This window comes from Phoca vitulina, unplaced genomic scaffold, assembly GCF_004348235.1.
Source record: "Phoca vitulina isolate PV1807 unplaced genomic scaffold, GSC_HSeal_1.0 scaffold7, whole genome shotgun sequence".
NCBI classification, from domain to species: domain Eukaryota; kingdom Metazoa; phylum Chordata; class Mammalia; order Carnivora; family Phocidae; genus Phoca; species Phoca vitulina.
This window is the reverse complement of record NW_022589710.1, coordinates 1,399,556-1,418,014: the sequence shown is the minus strand read 5'-3', so window position 1 is coordinate 1,418,014 and position 18,459 is coordinate 1,399,556. Positions and strand designations below refer to the sequence as shown.

At 47.8% G+C, this 18,459-nt stretch overlaps 1 pseudogene; it reads right to left on the bottom strand.

Annotated features, from left to right (window-relative positions):
- Positions 1-947: 947 nt before the first annotated feature.
- Positions 948-15,993, bottom strand: LOC116632575 (annotated as a pseudogene).
- Positions 15,994-18,459: the final 2,466 nt, after the last annotated feature.

Genomic DNA, 18,459 nt, shown 5'->3' with positions numbered 1-18,459 from the left:
TCAGGAAATACTGACTGAGTCTCACAGAAAGCCAGAGAAGAGGGCGTGGGGGGTATCAATCCAACACCTTATGTGACAGCTGAGGACACTGAGGCCCAGAGAGATTAAGACAGTGGCAGAAAGGGACTCTCAGCGGATGGCCCATTCCTAATCCAGGATTATTTCTATGGCTCCCAGGTGGGAAAGTGGGGAGGGAGACAACCAGGTGAATCTCCTCTTAGAGCTACCAGCCTTCTGAGGGATGAGATCTTGGCCAACCTCCTGGACCACTGGGCATGACCTTTACCCGCCCACCCCCCAACTCCTGAGGCAAAAAACGCTCTTCTCCTGCTTCTCAGGATGCTCTAGTTCTGGTGACAAACATGGAGGAAGGACCTCCAGGGGATGAGTACAGTGGAGGAAGTGGACCACAGGGATGGCATCTGTAGGCAAAGCACTGCTTGTATGTGCCAGCCTCACAGGAGGCCAAGGTGAAGAGTTTCAAAACAAGTTTGTGGCCAATTAAAAAAAAAAAAAAAAGACCAAATAGATTTCAGCTCAGTAACTGCTCAGAGCAACTCTGTTCCATAACCTATCATGCCCTAAGCTAGAGCTGTCTCAGAATTCTGTTTGTCAACCAGTGCCTAGAAGCTGGACTTTGTTCTCCTAGCCAATCACCATCTGGTTCCCAGGGCATCCACCCAGAGCGACAGCCCCCAGGCCTGGTGGGGGACATCAGAGCATCGAGGAGAAGCCAGCCACCACAGTGTCCCCCCGATGATGTAGCTGGTGCCTGGAGAGCCGAGGAAGGGCAAAGTCCCGGCAGTTCTCTGACTGCCCTGCCCCCACAGAAGGAGGACAGAACAGAGGTCTTGGCCCATGTGCTAATGAACTCTGACCTCTGGCCCAGCTAACTTGGCTGGAGGCCCAGCGTACCCTCCACCCCTGGATCCCACCTCCCAGGCACCTCAGGGGATGTAGTGGGGCCCTTCCCACCCTCCAGACCCCAGCTCCCGGGCTGTGTGACAGCAGACACAGTAAGAGCAAGGGCCAATGGACAAGGATGCGGCAGACAGTCCTGTCTCCTCTGGGGAGACCACCTACCACTGCCATCCATAGAGATTTTTAAAAGAATTTTGCAAAGCCAGATTACCTTCAACCTGAAAAAATTCAGAGCGTCAGTACCAGATAGGATTGTCAAGGGGCAAAAGAGAGGCCGCCCCTTGGCAGGTGGGTGATTCTGTACTGAGAAGTGAGAAGCGGCTGGTCTCAGCGTCTGCAGGCCTGGGTGTCAGTGTGGGCAGCCTGAGCGTGCGTGCCTCAGGGAGCGTGGCTGGGCTGGGAAACGCACAGGGTGGGTGGCCTGGGAGCTCCTGAATCCTCACCATGAGGCTGGAGGTCACCTGGATGCCATGTGGTGCCAGCTCCACAGCCGTGGACTTGGTGAGCAGCAGGGCATTTTGCTGGTAGTGCTGGCCGCCAGCATCTAGGAAGGAGGGGTGCTCTGCAAGTGGGAGGAGGGGCTCCGGCCAGCCCTCCTGAGCTCCAGAGGAGGGACATGCTTCCTCCTGGGCCCCCGACCAGACGCGTCTCCCACTCTGCCCCTAGGAACAAAATCTGAGCAGGAGATGGAGGAAGCCCGGGCTTAAAAAGAAAAGTCAGGCAAGCAGAGGCCACGTCTGCCCATGCTCACTTGACCCAGAGAGAGGAGCTTCAGTGCCAGGTCCGGAAACTAGACTGAAAGGCCCCGAGGCCGGATCCCTGCTGTACCGTGAACTGGCCCACTTCGGTCTCCATTCCCTCCCCTGGCACGTGGAGTGTAGACGCTGTGCGACAGTCACAGGGGTGTCCTGGAGGGACACGGAGGACCTGTGCTGCCCCCTGGTGTGAATTTTATTTTATTTTATTATTTTATTTTTATTTTATTCTATTCTATTTTATTCTAATTTTTTTATTCCCCCCGCCCCCTGGTGTGAATTTTAAAAAGAACTCTCCAGTGAGCTGATACAGCCCCACAGAAGCCTGGCTTGGTGAATACAAACGTTAGAGACCTCTCCTTCCTCCAGGCTTGGCAAGCAGGGCACGGGCTGGATTTCAGCCCTGACTTGTCTCTGGATTCGATGCCCTTGCACAGTGAACAGCCTTACAGTTGGATGCGGTCGCGGTGGGGTTGTGGGCACTGAATGAGACAAAGGCAATGAGCATAACTGTAAATGCGGACAGGATGGCGTGCAATGCTGTGCATTTGAATTTTATTATCACACAGGATCAATACTCACTTCCCCTATGCCACACCACACCGCCCTTTCCCCGCTCCCCACTGACTGAGGGGCGCGGGCAGCAGCCGTGGCAATCGGCGCCACAGGGCCTTCCCTGTGAGGAGACAGACAGGTGTGACCAGGTGGAAGGTAGGCACAACCGAGAAGCCAGATGCTTCCAGAAAATGGGCTTCCAAGGGCTGAGGAGGCAGAGCTGAGGCATAAGGAGAGAAGGGAGAGTGCAGACGGTGCCGGGGCTCCAGGCAGGTTGGACCTGGGCCGGTGCTGCCACACTCTCCCCAGTACTCGCTGGAACCAGATTAACCAGCAGCTAGATCTCTGGAGAACAGAGCCGGGAGCCTGGAGCCAGCCAGGTACAGGGTCAGAGCAGCCCCGGGGAAGTCCACTCCCATAGGAGGGAAATGCATCTAGAGTCACCTGAGTTCCAAATCCACCATCTAGAGCCCGAGCGGGAACTGATTGCTGACTGACGCAGGAAGAGATGAAGAGCAAGAAGGGGGAGAAAGCTGGAGAGAGGGGGAGGGACCGAGGGGCTTCTTCCGCCTCGCTGGAGGGGTTCAGCCCTCTGGGTTATCCCGTGAGGCCCCTGTCTCTTGCAGCTGCCTCTGCCATTCTCAAGGACAGAGCATGTCAGAGGCTCCTCTGTGGGTTTGGAATGCACCTTCCACATTCGCTCCCAATGTGCGCTTTCACTGTGTTGGCCACATCCCCGGGGACCAGGGAGCCTGCAGATGTGGTTCAGGAGGCGACAGGAGACAGGGCTGGCATCCAGAGCACACTCCTACCTGCTGCCCTGGGGATATTCTGCTTAGGGGCCCCTTCTCCAAGTGTCCCATTGGCGTAGGGCAGAACAAGGCAGTCACCCCAACACCAGGGGCTCTCCCTGCCCTTACCCTCTCTTCTCCGCGGAGGGCAGCAGCTCGCTCAGCAGCAAGCCTGGGCCTTCGCCTTCATGGCTGAGACCTGAAATCAGAACAGGGGCAGTGGGCAGCTGTCAGGGACCCCGGCACCTCTGCTGGCCTACAGTCCCATAGGCCCTAGCGGCTTTGGAGGGGAGCTGGGGGTGTGCACTGCTCTTCTCTGTGTGGCCCCAGGCTGGAGGAGGAGAAGGGGTCTGAGGGGCCTGCTCTGCCCAATCCTTAGCCTAAGAACCCGCTCACTGTCATTCGCTGCACAGATTCTCCACAGGGCCCGTCGCCCACCAGAAAAGCACAGCAATAAAAATAGTATCGGGAGGGTGCCTGGGTGGCTCAGTTGGTTAAGCGACTGCCTTCAGCTCAGGTCATGATCCTGGAGTCCCGGGATCGAGTCCCACATCGGGCTCCCTGCTCAGCGGGGGGTCTGCTTCTCCCTCTGACCCTCCCCCCTCTCATGTGCTTTCTCTCTCTCTCATTCTCTCTCTCTCAAATAAATAAATAAAATCTTTAAAAAAAAAAAAATAGTATCGGGAAAGGACGCTATGAAAGCTGGTGCTGTGGTGTCTGCGTTCGTAAGGAGAGTGAGAACTCACATTGAGTAAACACCAGCTCCGTGTGGGGCACTGTTCAGGGGTGATGCTGAAATGTGAGGGTCCTATAGAAGCTGGAGGCTGGGCTGGGGAGGGTGAGCACGGAGCTGAGCCAGGAAGGCCAGGGAACGTGAGAACCGAACAGAGAAGGTGGGGCAGGGTCTGCAAGGACAGATGGCAGGAGCTGGTCAGCGGAAGACTCCACGAGGAGGGAATGGCTCACCCTGGCCACGGACCCATCTCTGCCGACAGGGTCAGGAGAGGGGGCGGGTCAGGACTGTGCCGAGCCCTCTCAGGGGGCCTTCAGGACAGCAGGGGCAACAGGAGCCCCGAGAATGGTTGGTGGGTTCCAGCAGAGACGGCAAGTCTGGATGGGGTCCCTCTTCTCAGCTGTGTCTGAGGACAGGTGAGGTTCCCCTGGGACAGCCGGCCGGAAGGGATCAGAGTGGGTGCCCGTGAGTCCAGACTGGGACGGCCTCAGAACCCTGAGCCAGCAGAGAAGCTCTGGGCCACGGCAGGGTGTGGCCCCTCAGCTCTGGGGCTTGGAGTAGGGCTCCAGTAGGGCTCCAGTCCAATAGGACCGACCCAGGTGGCTTCACCCCATGGAACCAGGGGCTGTGGCCTGAAGGTACACGGGTGGCCGCTGAGAACACATGCAGGTGTTCCCATGAGTAGGGATGGGAGGCCGGGAGAACCTCACAGCTTCGTGCTCCCCGGGCCTCACCTTGTCCCACACCTGCTCATGGCCTCCAGCGTGCTGCCCACCAGGGCACTGACCTCAGTGTCGCACACAGGAAGCCGACACCCCCACAGTGCTCCAGGGCCTCGGGAGGCAGAGGCAGCACAGAGGGCGAGGAAGAATCGACGCCGTGGGCCAGAAACCTTCTCCTTCCCTTCACAGTCATCTGGGAAGGCTCCCTGCGGGATGGTCCTAGAATACGCAGCAGCATTTCTGGAGGCTTCACTGGAGCCCCAGGCTGATTTCTCTCACCCTAAGACTTTACTCTGAGAGAAAAATGGACAGTGCCAAGTCACAGCCCTGCACTTGACCTGAGCTCAGTGCTCCCAGCCCTGTTGGGCTCTCTTCTCTCCCCCTTTGTACTTCCAGGCAGACCCCTCTGCTTAGCCCTCCCTCGTTTCCGAAAATCGTCACTCTCCAAGCCCCATATACCTGGAGTCTCTTCTCTGGAAAACATATCTGGCCAGTTCCCACTCCCACAGTGGCCACGATGGGCTCCCCAGCCTGGTATCTCCTTGTTGGAGCCCACAGATCTGCCCCTGTCACGGGTGTTAGCCCGGCATCACTGGGCTTTGAGTGTATGTCCCTGCAGGGTCCCCCAGGGCAGAGCCACAGCTGTGGTTAGGAATGTGCGTTTGGGAGCCAGGCAGATCCTGGTTCAAAATTATCCCTACCACTTAACCTCTCCAGGTCTGTTTCCCACCATAAAGCTGTTATAACAACATCGAGTGCCTCACATACTAATGTGACAGGGTGTTAGTATATGCCTGGCACATAGTAAATATTCAAAAATATGTTAAGGAGAGTAGCATTTTAACTTCGAGCCCTCCTCCCCTGGGCTGGGTCTGTATGTTCTCTTCTCAGCCCCCACACCCCCTGTGGCCCCTCACCGTGGCCACCAGCCGCTCCTGGTCCTCGGCCTTCCCCACGTGGCACACGGTGCCCGCCACGCTCAGCCCCTCCCCCTGCAGCGCGGCCACTGCCCGGTCCACGTTCTGCTGCTTCCAGCTGCTGATGACTACATGGGCCCCGTCCCGGGCCAGGCGCCGCGCGATGGCGAAGCCCCTCCCCACCCTCCTCCTGGGAGCCAGATCTTAATACATCCCCAGTGTCCCAGCCTCCAAATCTTTTGAGCAGGAAAGGCGAACTAACATTTACTGAGCACTCCGATGTACCAGGCCTTCACATTGTCCTATTATGCATTCTACCATAAAGGCATTATTATCCATCATATTTTACAGGAGTGGTTCCATAAAGCCACACACTGCACCAGTAAATAAATTTGGAGCCCATATTCAAACCCAGGTCTGAGTCCAAAGCACCTGCTCTCTCCACCTTCTTACTTTGCTCCTGGAAAATAGGAGAGTTTAGGGCGCCTGGGTGGCTCAGTCAGTTAAGTGTCTCTCTTCGGCTCAGGTCATGATCCCAGGATCCTGGGATCGAGTCCTGCGTAGGGCTCCCTGCTCAGCAAGGGAACCAGCAAGGGAACTTGGCACTGTCCATTTTTCTCTCAGAGTAAAGTCTTAGGGTGAGAGAAATCAGCCTGGGGCCCCAGTGAAGCCCCCAGTGAAGCTTCTCCCTCTCCTCCCCGCTCGTACTCTCCCTTGCTGTATCTGTCTCTCTCCAATAAATAAATAAAATCTTAAAAAAAAAAAAAAGGAAAATAGGAGAGTTTAATGACAGAAGCTCACCCTTAGAAAGATCATAATTACCAGAGCTGGGTAGTGGGATGGGGGATCGGGCAGGATGTGGGAGAAGGGAATTGATGGCAGAGCCCACTCTGGCACATGCCAGCCGGGGACTCCCATTTACTCATGCCTCTGCGGGCCCAGTGATCACAGACATTTTATCAGCCAGCGCACCACTCCTGTCTGCCCTGCTGCTATGCATTCTCACTGGGAGAGGGGCCAAGGAGCAAAGAAGACCCCTAAAGGCCATGACACAGCCCCAAGCATGGTGCCAATTGCCAGGCCTCCCTCTTGCTGAACCCAACCCTGGGAAGACAACTGGCACGGTGGAAGCTATGGGTCCGTGGGTTCTTCATGGTGGTGTCTCTGTCGTATCTCCACTGGCTGTCCTAACATCACTTCAGTCTGCCAGGGAATATGCAGAGTTTTCCTCAACCCCTTCCCCAGACCAGCCTCCCATTTCTCAGTGGGCCACTCCATCATCACAGCAAACATGGTCACACCAAAGTGGTTCTTGTTTAGAAGATCACCAAAGTCAGGTGGGCTGGGGTGACTCAGTGGGTTAAGCATCCAACTCTTGATCTCAGCTCAGGTCTTGATCTCAGGGTTGTGAGTTCGAGCCCCGCATTGGGCTCCACGCTGGGTATGGGGCCTGCTTAAACAAACAAAAATCACCAAAGTCCCATGCAAGGAGCAGAACTCACTTCTCCATTCCTTGCCTCCCTTATCCATTACCTGACCACGTTCCTTGTTTCTGCTTATGTCTAGTCTCTGTCCCTCCCTTTATGTTGTTCAGCCACCACCATAGCCCTAGTCTTCATTTTCTCCTCAGTTTATGGCAACCTCCTCTGCCCTTAGTCCTCACCTCACCCTGGACCCCAGACGTGTCTTCACTATTAGGGCCTCGTGGGCCGCGTTATCCCCTCCTCTCAGATGGCTCTCATCCAGTCTAGACAATGCCCAGCGGCTCCCCTCTGGCTTGGAGACTTTCCGAGGGTTACTCCGCCAGGCAGCCCTCCAGCGCTCTCCCCCCATTAACCCCAGGCCCTCCCGTAGGAACAGCTCAGGCCCATCTGCTCCAAAATCCCACTGGGAGTTTGTCAGGCTTCTCACAGCCTCATCTCAAAACAAGTCTCCCTCCTAATGCAGCCTGGTTCTGCCTCCTATCCTCCCAGCATCCCCTGCCTTCTGGAGAAGATCGAAAAACAGTAATAAGGATGATAATAGCCCCCTTCTATCGAGCGTTTCTGTGGAAGGGGCCGTACTAAAGCATTCCACATGCACTGTCTTCTTTCATCTTCTTTTTCCTGTGAGGCAGACACTGTTATTTTCACTCTCATTTCAAAGATGAGGCTACTGAGGGTCAAGCTCTCAAAGCCATAAGGGGAGGAACACTGGCTCAGCCCGAGGCCAGTCAGAATTCAGGTTCAATATTTCCTCTCACTTCTGGCTGTGGAGTCCTTGGGTTGACCTTTCCTGAAGCCCCACAAATGATCTTTCTATCCTCATACCCTAAGAAGTCACTTACCTTTGACCTGTAGAACACTTGTGGGTAAAACAATCTATAAAAGAAAATTATTATAAAAATTCATTAAAAGGGTGGATTGATATTTCTAAAATCTATTTAAACTGTTCGTTTGTTTGATGAAGCATCTACTCTTTTGTACCTTTCACTCCTGCCTCTTAATAAGCCAGGCTTGTGCTCAGCCTTTGGTCTGTGCAATTCAACAGGTGGTCCCTGGGGACAGAAAACATGTAAGGCTTCTCTCTGCCCTCGGGACATGTATGGTTTCATTTTGGAAAATGATCCCACAGGAAGTGATTAATGACAACATGACAATAAGTAGTCAGATGTCCAGCTGTCTAATGTAAGGACTGAGCGTGGTCCCCCTGGAATGGAGGGCGGGGAATGCCCTATGCAGGAAGAGGTTTGAGCAAGACGAGGATGTGTTTCGGCGGAGAGGGTTGTGGGGCCCTCCACACACTGTTCACTTGTGGAATGGTGAGGTGAGAACGTGCAGCAGCTAGAACAGACGGATGGGTGCTGTGGGCCGAATGTTTGTGTCGGCCACAAGTCATAGGTTGAAACCTACCCGCAATGTGATGGGATTAGGATGTAGGGCCTTTGGGAGGTGATTAGGATTAGATGAGGTCCTAAGGGTAGAGCTCTCACGAATGGGGTCAGTGCCCTCATAAGAGTCACGAGAGAGCTTGCTTCCCCTCTCTGCTCTCTGAGGATACAAGACGCCAGCAGTCTGCAATCTGTAGGCAGGCCCTCACTGGTGGCCAACCACGCTGGCACCCGATCTCAGACTTGCAGCCCCCAGGATGGTGAGAAATAAATTTCTGCTGTCGTTAATCAGTCCAGTTTATGGTATTTTGTTATAGCAACTTGAACAGACTAAGGCATGATTCTTGTCAGGAAAGCACAGATCTCCTTCAGTGGGATAAATGACAAATCATCATACTCAAAATTCATTCTAGGTCCCAGTTAATAGAAGTGGCTAATCACTCTTCTTCTATTGTCCATCTTTTATAACAGTTTAATTTTCTTCCGTATTCTGGGGGGTCTGTCCCAGTCTTTTACAGCACTCTTGAGAACCCTGCCCAAGTGGAGAGTTATACTTGTAGTGTAATAAGTTCATTGTTTGAAAATGGTCGTGGGGCCTCACTCTTGGCTGCCTGGACAAAGAGCCAGCTGGGACCAGGGACTCCCCCTTCTCCCAGGGGGAAATGTGCGATGTTTTCTGACACCGAACGTGTGGTTTTTTTCCAAAACCAAATACTTGTCATTTCCCACAGCAATTTTCCAGTTCTCTGACACCAACTGGGTTTCCAACAATTCAATCCACTTTTGACACTAACTGGAGTTAACATAGATCCTGCAGGTTAAGGACTCACCTCTACATGTCTGCCCCCCTTAGATGCCAGCTACAAAGAAAGGACTCAAGAATGACTCCAAGGGCACCTGGGTGGCTCAGTCCGTTGGGTGGCTGGCTCTTGATTTAGGCTCAGGTCATGATGTCAGGGTTGTGGGATAGAGCCCCGCATGCGGCTCTATGCTCAGCAGGGAGTCTGCTTGAGATTCTCTCTCTCCCTCTTCCTCTGCCCCTCCCCCCCCCACTCTATCAAATAAATACATAAATCTTAAAAAAAAAAAAAAAAGAATGACTCCAAAGTCTGAAGCCTGGGCAATTGGAAGGATGAAGTTACCATCATCTGAGGTAGAGAGGGCTGCTGTTGGAACAGGTTTGGGGAAAACAGGAGGAGTTTGGTTTGAAGGCTGTATTAGTTATCTAATTGCTACATAACAAAATACTCCAATATTTGGTGACTTCGGACAATGACCATTTATTATCTCGGAGTTTCTATGGGTTGGGAATTCAGGAGTGGCCAACCTGGGTGGTTCTGGCTCAGCGTTTCTCATAAGGTGCCAGTTGGGATGTCACCAGCCTCTCTGTCTCATACCTCCCCTCCACTCTGTCAGGAAATCCTACTGATTCTATCCTTCTCTATAAATCAAAGCGTAATATTGTCACCACCTAGTGTGAGCCAGTACCAGCCCTCTCCCTGCTTCCATCCTGCCCTGCCTAAAGTCTCGCCTCAACATAGCGGTCTGAGTAATCCTTAAACACTTCAGCTAGAGCAGTGATTCTTTTTCTTAAAAACTTGCAGTTTGGGGACTCCTGGGTGGCTCAGTCGGTTAAGCCTTCGGCTCAGGTCATGATCCCAGCATCCTGGGATTGGAGTCCTGCGTCGGGCTCCCTGCTCAGCGGGGAGTCTGCTTCTCCCTCTGCCTGCAGTTCCACCTGTTCGTTTTCGCTCTCTGTCTTTCTAAGGTTTTTTTTTTTTTTTGATAGAGAGAGAGACAGCGAGAGCAGGAACACAAGCAGGGGGAGTGGGAGAGGGAGAAGCAGGCTTCCCGCTGAGCAGGGATCCCCACGCGGGGCTGGATCCCAGGACCCTGGGATCATGACCTGAGCCGAAGGCAGATGCTTAATGACTGAGCCACCCAGGCGCCCCACTCTCTGTCTTTCTGACAAATAAATAAAAATAAAATCTTAAAAAAAAAACAAAAACTTGGAGTTTTTATCATTCAGAGTAGAAACCTGCCTTAGTCCACTTGGACTGTTGTAACAAAATTATCATTGACCAGTGGCTTCTAAACAACAAAAAATTTATTTCTCACCATCTGGAGGCTGGGAAGCCCAACAAGATCAAGGTGCTGACAAATTCGGTGTCTGGTAAGGGCTGGCTTGCTGGTTCATAGCTTTTTCTTGCTATAACCTCACATGATGGAAGGGATATGGGAGCTTTCTCAGGCCTCTTTCATAAGGGCACTAATCCCATTTGTGAGGGCTCTACCCTCGTGACCTGAGCACCTCCCAAAGGCCGGACCTCCTAATAGCATCAACTCGGGGTTCATTTTAACATATCAATTTCAACACGTGAACCAACATTCACACAATAGCAAAGTCCAAATCCTTACCATGTTCTAGAAAGCTCTAAATGATCTGTGCTGCCCCCTTACTTCTCTGGCCTCATCGCTATCCTCTTCCCAGCCACACTGGCCTTGTGTTCTTCAAACATGCTGAACATACTCCTGCCTTAAGGCTTCTGCATTGACTGTTCCCTCTGCCTGAAATGCTGTTCCCCCAGATATCTGCACACTTATCACCTTCCCTTTCTGCAAGTCTTTGCTTAAGTGTCACTTCCCAATGAAGCCAAACCTGGCCACTCTCTACTCCTCCTCTCCTTCCAGCACTCTGGATCCCTCTTAAACCGCTTTACTTTTTCTTTTCCACCATACTATACTTCCAACATACTATTTAATTTACTTATTTATAATGTTTCCTGTTTATTGTCCATATCACCTGCTAGAAAGTAAACTTCAAGAGAGCACTGATCTTTGTTTTGTTCACTGATGTGTCTCAAGTGCCAAGAACAGAGACTGACCCACAGTAAGTACTCAATAAATATTTGTTGAATGAATGAGTGGATGAATGGTCAATCTATATGTTCCTACTCAAGAGCTTTACTCATTTGTGCATTTTTAATCTAAAGCTCTCAATTTCAAAGTTATTTCAAACTTGTTTACCTAGGGGTGCCTGGGTGGTTCAGTTGGTTAAGTGTCTGCCTTCTGTTCAGGTCATGATCCCAGGGCCCTGGGATCGAGTTCCGTATCTGGCTCCCTGTTCTGCGGGGAGCCTGCTTCTCTCTCTGCCTGCTGCCTCCCTCTATCTCTGTCTCTCATGACTAAATGAATTTTAAAAATCTTAAAAAAAAACAACACAAAACTTGTTTACCCTAAGGGAATAAAAAGATTAAGAATGCTCCTTAGTACCTAACATCAGTACCCACTAAGTTCCTGCCCTGACCTTCAGCAAGCAGGAATGCTAAGAAGTCGAAAGCAGGAGGGAAATCATGATCTTTAGATTCTCAGATTCTCAAATGCTCAAGTTAAAGTCTAGCTGCTGCTTATGCAGGTGACATAGACTATGTGGACGGGGAGTCTCAGGAAATCAATAATAGAGTGTTACAGCAAGGCAAGGTAAGAAACAGCTGTATCCATGGTTTCATACATCCCTGATCCAAAATGGCATGAGATAGTACAACGCCGTCCAATGGAACTTATAATGTGAGCCACATATTATCATTTCAACAAGTAATTAATGTAAAAAGTTACTAATGATACATTTTACTTTTTTTCATACCAAGTCTTTGAACTCCAATGTGTATTTTACACTTAACAGCAGTTCTCAACTTAAGGTAGCCACATGTGATTAATGACTTTCCTATTGAATAGTACAGATATAGAACATTTGTCAGACCAGGACAATATATGAGACGTGGTCCAGAAACTGTGGCCAACTTTGCTATAACTTACCTTTCTCAGAGTTTTGAAACAGAGAATACTATATCAGTATCCGTGGGCATCCACATAGATAGAATACTATACCCTAAATCCAGATCTATGCCTATTGAAGAGTTGTTCTAGTCTTCTGGTGTTCAGTGACATATCATCTAAAAGAACTGCAATAGCACAGAGAAACCTGTATGCTCTAAGCACACATATATATTGTCTAATTGTTAAAATTAGAGTAAGTCTGGGGGTACCTGGGTGGCTCAGTCGTTAAGCACCTGCCTTTGGCTCAGGTCATGATCCCAGAGTCCTGGGATCGAGCCCCGCATCGGGCTCCCTGCTCCGCGGGAAGCCTGCTTCTCCCTCTCCCACTCCCCCTGCTTCTGTTCCCTCTCTCACTGTGTCTCTCTCTGTCAAATAAATAAATAAAATCTTAAAAAAAAAAAATTAGAGTAAGTCTGGAATGACTTAAACTTTTTGCTCACAATTGTAAGAACCTCAACACCCCACTCAAGACTACAGTTCAAAATATAAAATATAGCTAGTAACTTTATCAATTTTTAACAGCAAAAAATGAAAATAACCTAAATTTCTAAAAACAGGGAAATGGTGGATATTTTTCCTTAATGGGATATTATACAAGCATTTAAAACAAAGGGTTTTTTGCTTGTTTTTAAAGATTTTATTTATTTATTTATTTATTTGAGAGCGTATGTGCGAGTGAGTGGGGGGAGGGGCAGAGAGAGAGGGAGAGAGAATCTCAAGTAGACTCCACACTGAGCACAAAGCCTGAAAAGGATCTCAATTCCACAACCCTGAGATCATGACCTGACCTGAACTATGAGTCAGCTGCTTAACTGACTGAGCCACCCAGGCATCCCTTAAACAAAGTTTTTAAATAGATATAATAATATGAGGAAAATACTTAACTTAAAATGCTAAGTGGAAAATCAGGACACAAAATTATGTATGCAAATATTGGACTAAAATTATATTAAGATAAAAAATACATATAGGGAAAAAAAGCAGAAAGTAAATACATCATAGTGAGATGAAGATGATAAATTAAGCCATATTTCTTCTTGTCTCTCCACACTAAATCACTAGATTTTATGAAGAAGATTAAGAGAAAAAAGAAAGAAAAAGAAAAAGAAAACTGGGAGAATTAATAAAAGAAAACCTCACTGAAGTGGAGTCAGGAGGCCAGAAGGGGGAACTGTCATCCCTACCACTCACTGTTCATTACAGACTCCAACCGGAAGAGACTTAACCTTGTAAGTCTATACTTCCTTACAACCCCACAAGGAGGAAGAAAGGTTTTCTTCTCCCCAGCAACAGCCCAGCCAATGAGAGACAGTCACAACTCAGCCAATGAGAAGCCAGGATACTCGGACCTGCTCCCAACTACCCCCACCTTTCCTCTATAAAGGAGTGTTCCTCTCTTTTGTTCTCCTGACTTGCCAATGGCTTTGCAGTAGCTCGCATTTCCCAAATTGCAATTCTCTGCTGTTACAGGAATAAACCCATTGTTGCTGATAAAAACAACTGGCAGTTTTCTTTTTAAGATTAACAAAATCAATGGTGGCACGCATAAATATGAAGTGGTGTTCTTGATGAACCAGAATTTGTGAGGAATGAGGAGCCATCTTAAAGATGGAACCATAGTCCCAAGTCCTGGAAGACAGGACTCTGTCAAAATGCAGGACTGGTTATGGTGATCCGAGCCAGGAAGCAGGAGACACAGGAGGCAGCAGGAGGGGACAGTGGTCAGGGTGACTCTCTGCAGATGCTGCACTGGAGGGATGCCTCTTCTCCAGTCTCTGCCCCGCTGCCAGGCAGCCAAGAGCAAAGGTGTCAAACCCAATGTGAGTAAGGATGAGAAAAACAGAAGGCCACTGATCCAATAAATCAGAAGTCAGGGAAGAGAGAACAATACCCTTGTAATCAGAAACACAAAAGTGTTCAGGAACCAGTTGTAATAGGTTAATAATCACAACAAAGGCAAATGAATTAATATATTTAAAAGAAGAGTCTTTCAAATTGTATTTAAAAAATAATTGCGTGCAGTTTACAAAAGATATACCTAAAACAAAATGATGCAGGACATTTGAAAATAAAGGAATACAGAAAGATACTATGTAAAATGCTAATCAAAAGAAAGCAAATGTAGAAATGTTAGAATCAGAGAAAAACAGAATTCAAGGCAAAAAGCATTAAAAAGGGGCAAATAAGGATAGTTTTTTATATTGATAAAAGGTACACTCCACCAAGGTAATATGTTATGAATCTTTTGGGAACCTAGCAGTGTAACGGCAAAGCTGTCAAATCCCAATCTTAGCAGACGAATTTAACACACCAAAATTAACAGTTCAAATGAAAAAAATAAGTCTATATTGCGATTGGATAAAAATATAATGTGATCCACAAATGCAAACATGTACATAATTTAAATTTTTCTGATAGCTACAGAACAAAAAACACAGGTGAAATTTAATGTTTTATTTAACCAAATACATCCAAAGTGTTACCATTTAAATATGTAATCAATATAAAAATAATTAATTTTTCATACCGACTCTTCGAAATTAGTGTATATTCTACACTTAAATCCTATCTCTATTTGGACTAACCGTATTTCAAGTGTTCATTAGCCACGTGTGGCTAGTAGCTACTGTATTGGACAGCAAAACAATTTTTGTCAAAATACCCTCATTAAAAATTCTTTAGTTAAAAAGGAAATTCAAACACATATTATAAATTTTTAGAGATGAACAATGAGAATATGCCAGAACTTTTTAAGTGTATTGGATACAGTCAAAGCAATACTCAGAAAAAACACACAGATATACAAATTTATATAGAGTAATCAGAAATCATTTAAGAAAGACTGAAAATTACAAAAGTATCTTTTCAACCCAAGAAGCTCCTAAATGAATAGCAGATAAAGTCAAAGTAGAAAGAAGGACATAAAAAAGATATGAAATGAAATTTACCAAAACATCAAAACTAATTTTCTTCAGGTATTTCTTTTTTCATTAGTTTCAGAGGTACAATTTAGTGATTCATCAGTTGCATACAACACCCAGTGCTCATTACATCACGTGCCCTCCTTAATGCCCATCACCCAGTTACCCCATACCCCCGCCCACCTCCTCTCCAGCAACCCTCAGTTTGTTTCCTAGAGTTCTGTGTCTCCTATGGCTTGCCTCCTTCTCAATTTTCATCTTATTTTATTTTGAAGGCTAATCTTTTTTTAAGATTAAGCATTGCTTTTATAATACAAAAATCCTGTCTTTAAAAAAAAAAATGTCCTATAACACCACAGATAACTTTGAAAGACCAATCTTCAAATGGCAACACATTAAAGTTAGAATAGTAAAATTTGGTAACTTTGAATAAATTGCACTCTAAAAACAATTGGGTGAATTGTTTGAAAACTGGACTGATCTTAGATCCGAAGTGGCAAAGTTCCTAGACAAAGGCATCAATAGAACTCTGGAAGGAGTTCTTTAAGCTTTCTCTCCGTCACAGCAGAATCCTTATGGAAACCTTATGACTTTGTGTTCTGAGTAGAGGAAAGCCAGGGGCTTCTGAAAATAAGAGTAGCTGGCTCAGAAGTGCCTTGGGCAATGGCTATTGATGGCTATAGCCTGGACTAGAGATTTGGCCTTTTATCCTTAGGAATAAAAAAAAAACAAAGGAAGAAGAGGACAAAAATTAACATTTCCTCTGATAAAGACCTAGGACTCAAAGAATAACAACTCAGGGCCAGAACCGAGTCCTTGGAAAAGTGTGAGCACACACACACACACATACACACGCATACACACTCACACCCTGGGCTGGGCTGTGAGGAGTCATGTGTGGCCACAGTCTGGTCACCCACACATGGTCATGATCAGTACAAGTCACTTACCCTTAGGGTCCCCCAGCACCATCCCGGCATCTTGCGGGGCAGGGAGTGAGCTAGGCAGAGGATAATTCCTACTGTAGAGTCCTAGCCCTAGAGGGGATATTCCCACCCGTATTCCCTAGGAGAAGAGATGCCCTTCTGGAGAGGTCAGACCCTTAACCTGGGATGTGGGTCCCAACGACCTTTCTCTGATTTATGGAAGGAGAGCTTTGTGACCGCTGCAGTTCCCCTCTGTAGATTCTCAGATGTTCTCTCCCATAGGCACAGACATTTAAAAGCTGGGTTCAGGGACGCCTGGCTCAGTTGGTTAAGAATCTGCCTTCAGCTCAGGTCATGATCCCAGGGTCCTGGGATAGAGCCCTGCGTTGGGCTCCTTGCTCAGCGGGGAGCCTGCTCCTCCCTCTGCCTGCCGCTCCCCCTGCTTGTGCGCGCTCTCTCTCTGTGACAAATAAATATATAAAATCTTTAAAAAAATAAAAATAAAAAAATAAAAGTTGGGTTCAGTGCATGTGTGTGCACCTAATCTCGGCTGGTCTGCCTGAGACCCCTGAGCGCCAACCCTAGTGCACCCCCGCCCCCCCTGCATGGTCCCATTTCAGCTCCAATAAGATGAAAGAAACTATCGTGAACCAGGAGAAACTTGCCCAACTGCCAGGACCAGTGTGCATTGGTGGGAAAGGAACCCCTCCCCGAAAGAAGAAGGGGGTTCATAGAACGGCTACAGCAGATGAACAAACACTTCAATTCTCCTTAAAGAAGTTAGGGGTAAACAATATCTCTGGTACCGAAGAAGTGAATAGGTTCACAAACCAAGAACAGTGGTCCACTTTCACAAGCCTAAGTGCAGGCATCCCTGGCAGCGAACACTTCCACCATCACAAGCCACGCGGAGACAGAGCAGCTGACAGAAATGCTACCCAGGGTCTTAAACCAACTTGGTGCAGACCGTCTGACTAGTTGAAGGAGACTGGCTGAAGCTCTGCCCATGCAACCTGTGGATGGAGAAGCACACTTGCTACCAGAGAGGTTGATGATGAAGTTCCAGATCTTTTGGAGAATTCAGAGGAAGCTTCCAAGGATGAAGCAAACTGAATTGAGTCAACTCCTGAAGAAGATAAAACTTGAAGAAGTTACTGGGAGCTGCTATTTTATATTATGACCGCTTTTTAGAATTTTGTTCATGGATCTGATAAAATCTAGATCTCTAATGTTTTTAAGCCAAGCCCCTTGGATGCTGCAGCTATTTTCAGTTTTTGCTTACACACAATTCACTCTTTGCAGCTAATTAAGCTGAAGAAGACTGGGAATAAAGTTTGAAACAAGGTTAATAAAGTTCTTTGCCTAGGGGAAAAGAAAAAAGTTGGGTTCAACGCATCCCTTCTGTCCTCCATCCTCCTCCAGAACATTCCCCCTGAGCTCAGCCTCCCCTCCCTACTCCACTTGCTAGTCTTCTTGTTGAGGCATTTAAGCATCAGAAGAGCTTTTCAGTTCCCACAAATGCACACACACATGGGCATATCCCAGACCCCCCATATAGGCCAATCCTTTGGATCTGTCTACAGATGGCTTCATTACACACAGAGCCCTTATCTTTGGGTGGAAGTAGGAAGGGAAGCCAAAATGGGGGGTATAGCATAATATGACCATATGATAGTGGGAGAGCCCCAGGTGGGAATGAGTGCAAAGTTAGGGGAGGATAATGGTAACCTGTGGGAAGATTTTAGAAGTTATGTGGGTCCCACATCAAGAGTGTCATTTGATGTTCAAGCCACCAGCTTAACTATGATTCTGCCTTTCACTCAATGCATGTTTGTAAGAACTCTGATGACCTATTTTAGTTGGTGACATACTCCTCTGTATTTCTGACATTGCACATTCAATTCCTTCAAGACCGTGACAGCTTATTCTGTGTGCTGTAACACCACACCGGGAACATTGGTATGCAATTCCAGCTGGCTGACAGATTAACAGAACAAACTGCATTGAGTGAAAGGGGCCCTCTTGTTCTCTGCAGAAACACCAATGTCCCTTCATATGCAATGAACTTTTCCAACACCTTCTTCTTGAATATCTAGTTTTTGTAAGTTGGCGGTTGATCCTAGTGTTCTGTGATGGTTTGTTTAGTTATATAACTAAGTGTAGGTAGATATTACAGTAACAAACTTCTAGGCTACAAAGTATTTTACCAGGAAACCCATGGGTTTTTTGGTTTTGTTTTGTTTTTACCATTAATATTGTACCCTGAGCATTCTTCATGGCATTACACAGTCTTTAAAAATATGACTTTTAGAAGATGCATGTGCCACCTCATAAATCATCTACAATTAATTTAACAATTTCCCTGTTGTTGATTTATTTATTTATTTATTTTGGCTTTTCTTTGTTACATATAATGCTGTGTTTATCTTTGTTGACAAAGCTTTGCTTCTCCACCTAATTAAATCTTTAGGCTAAAGACAGATCAGTAGAATTTCTAGGAGACATATATGAA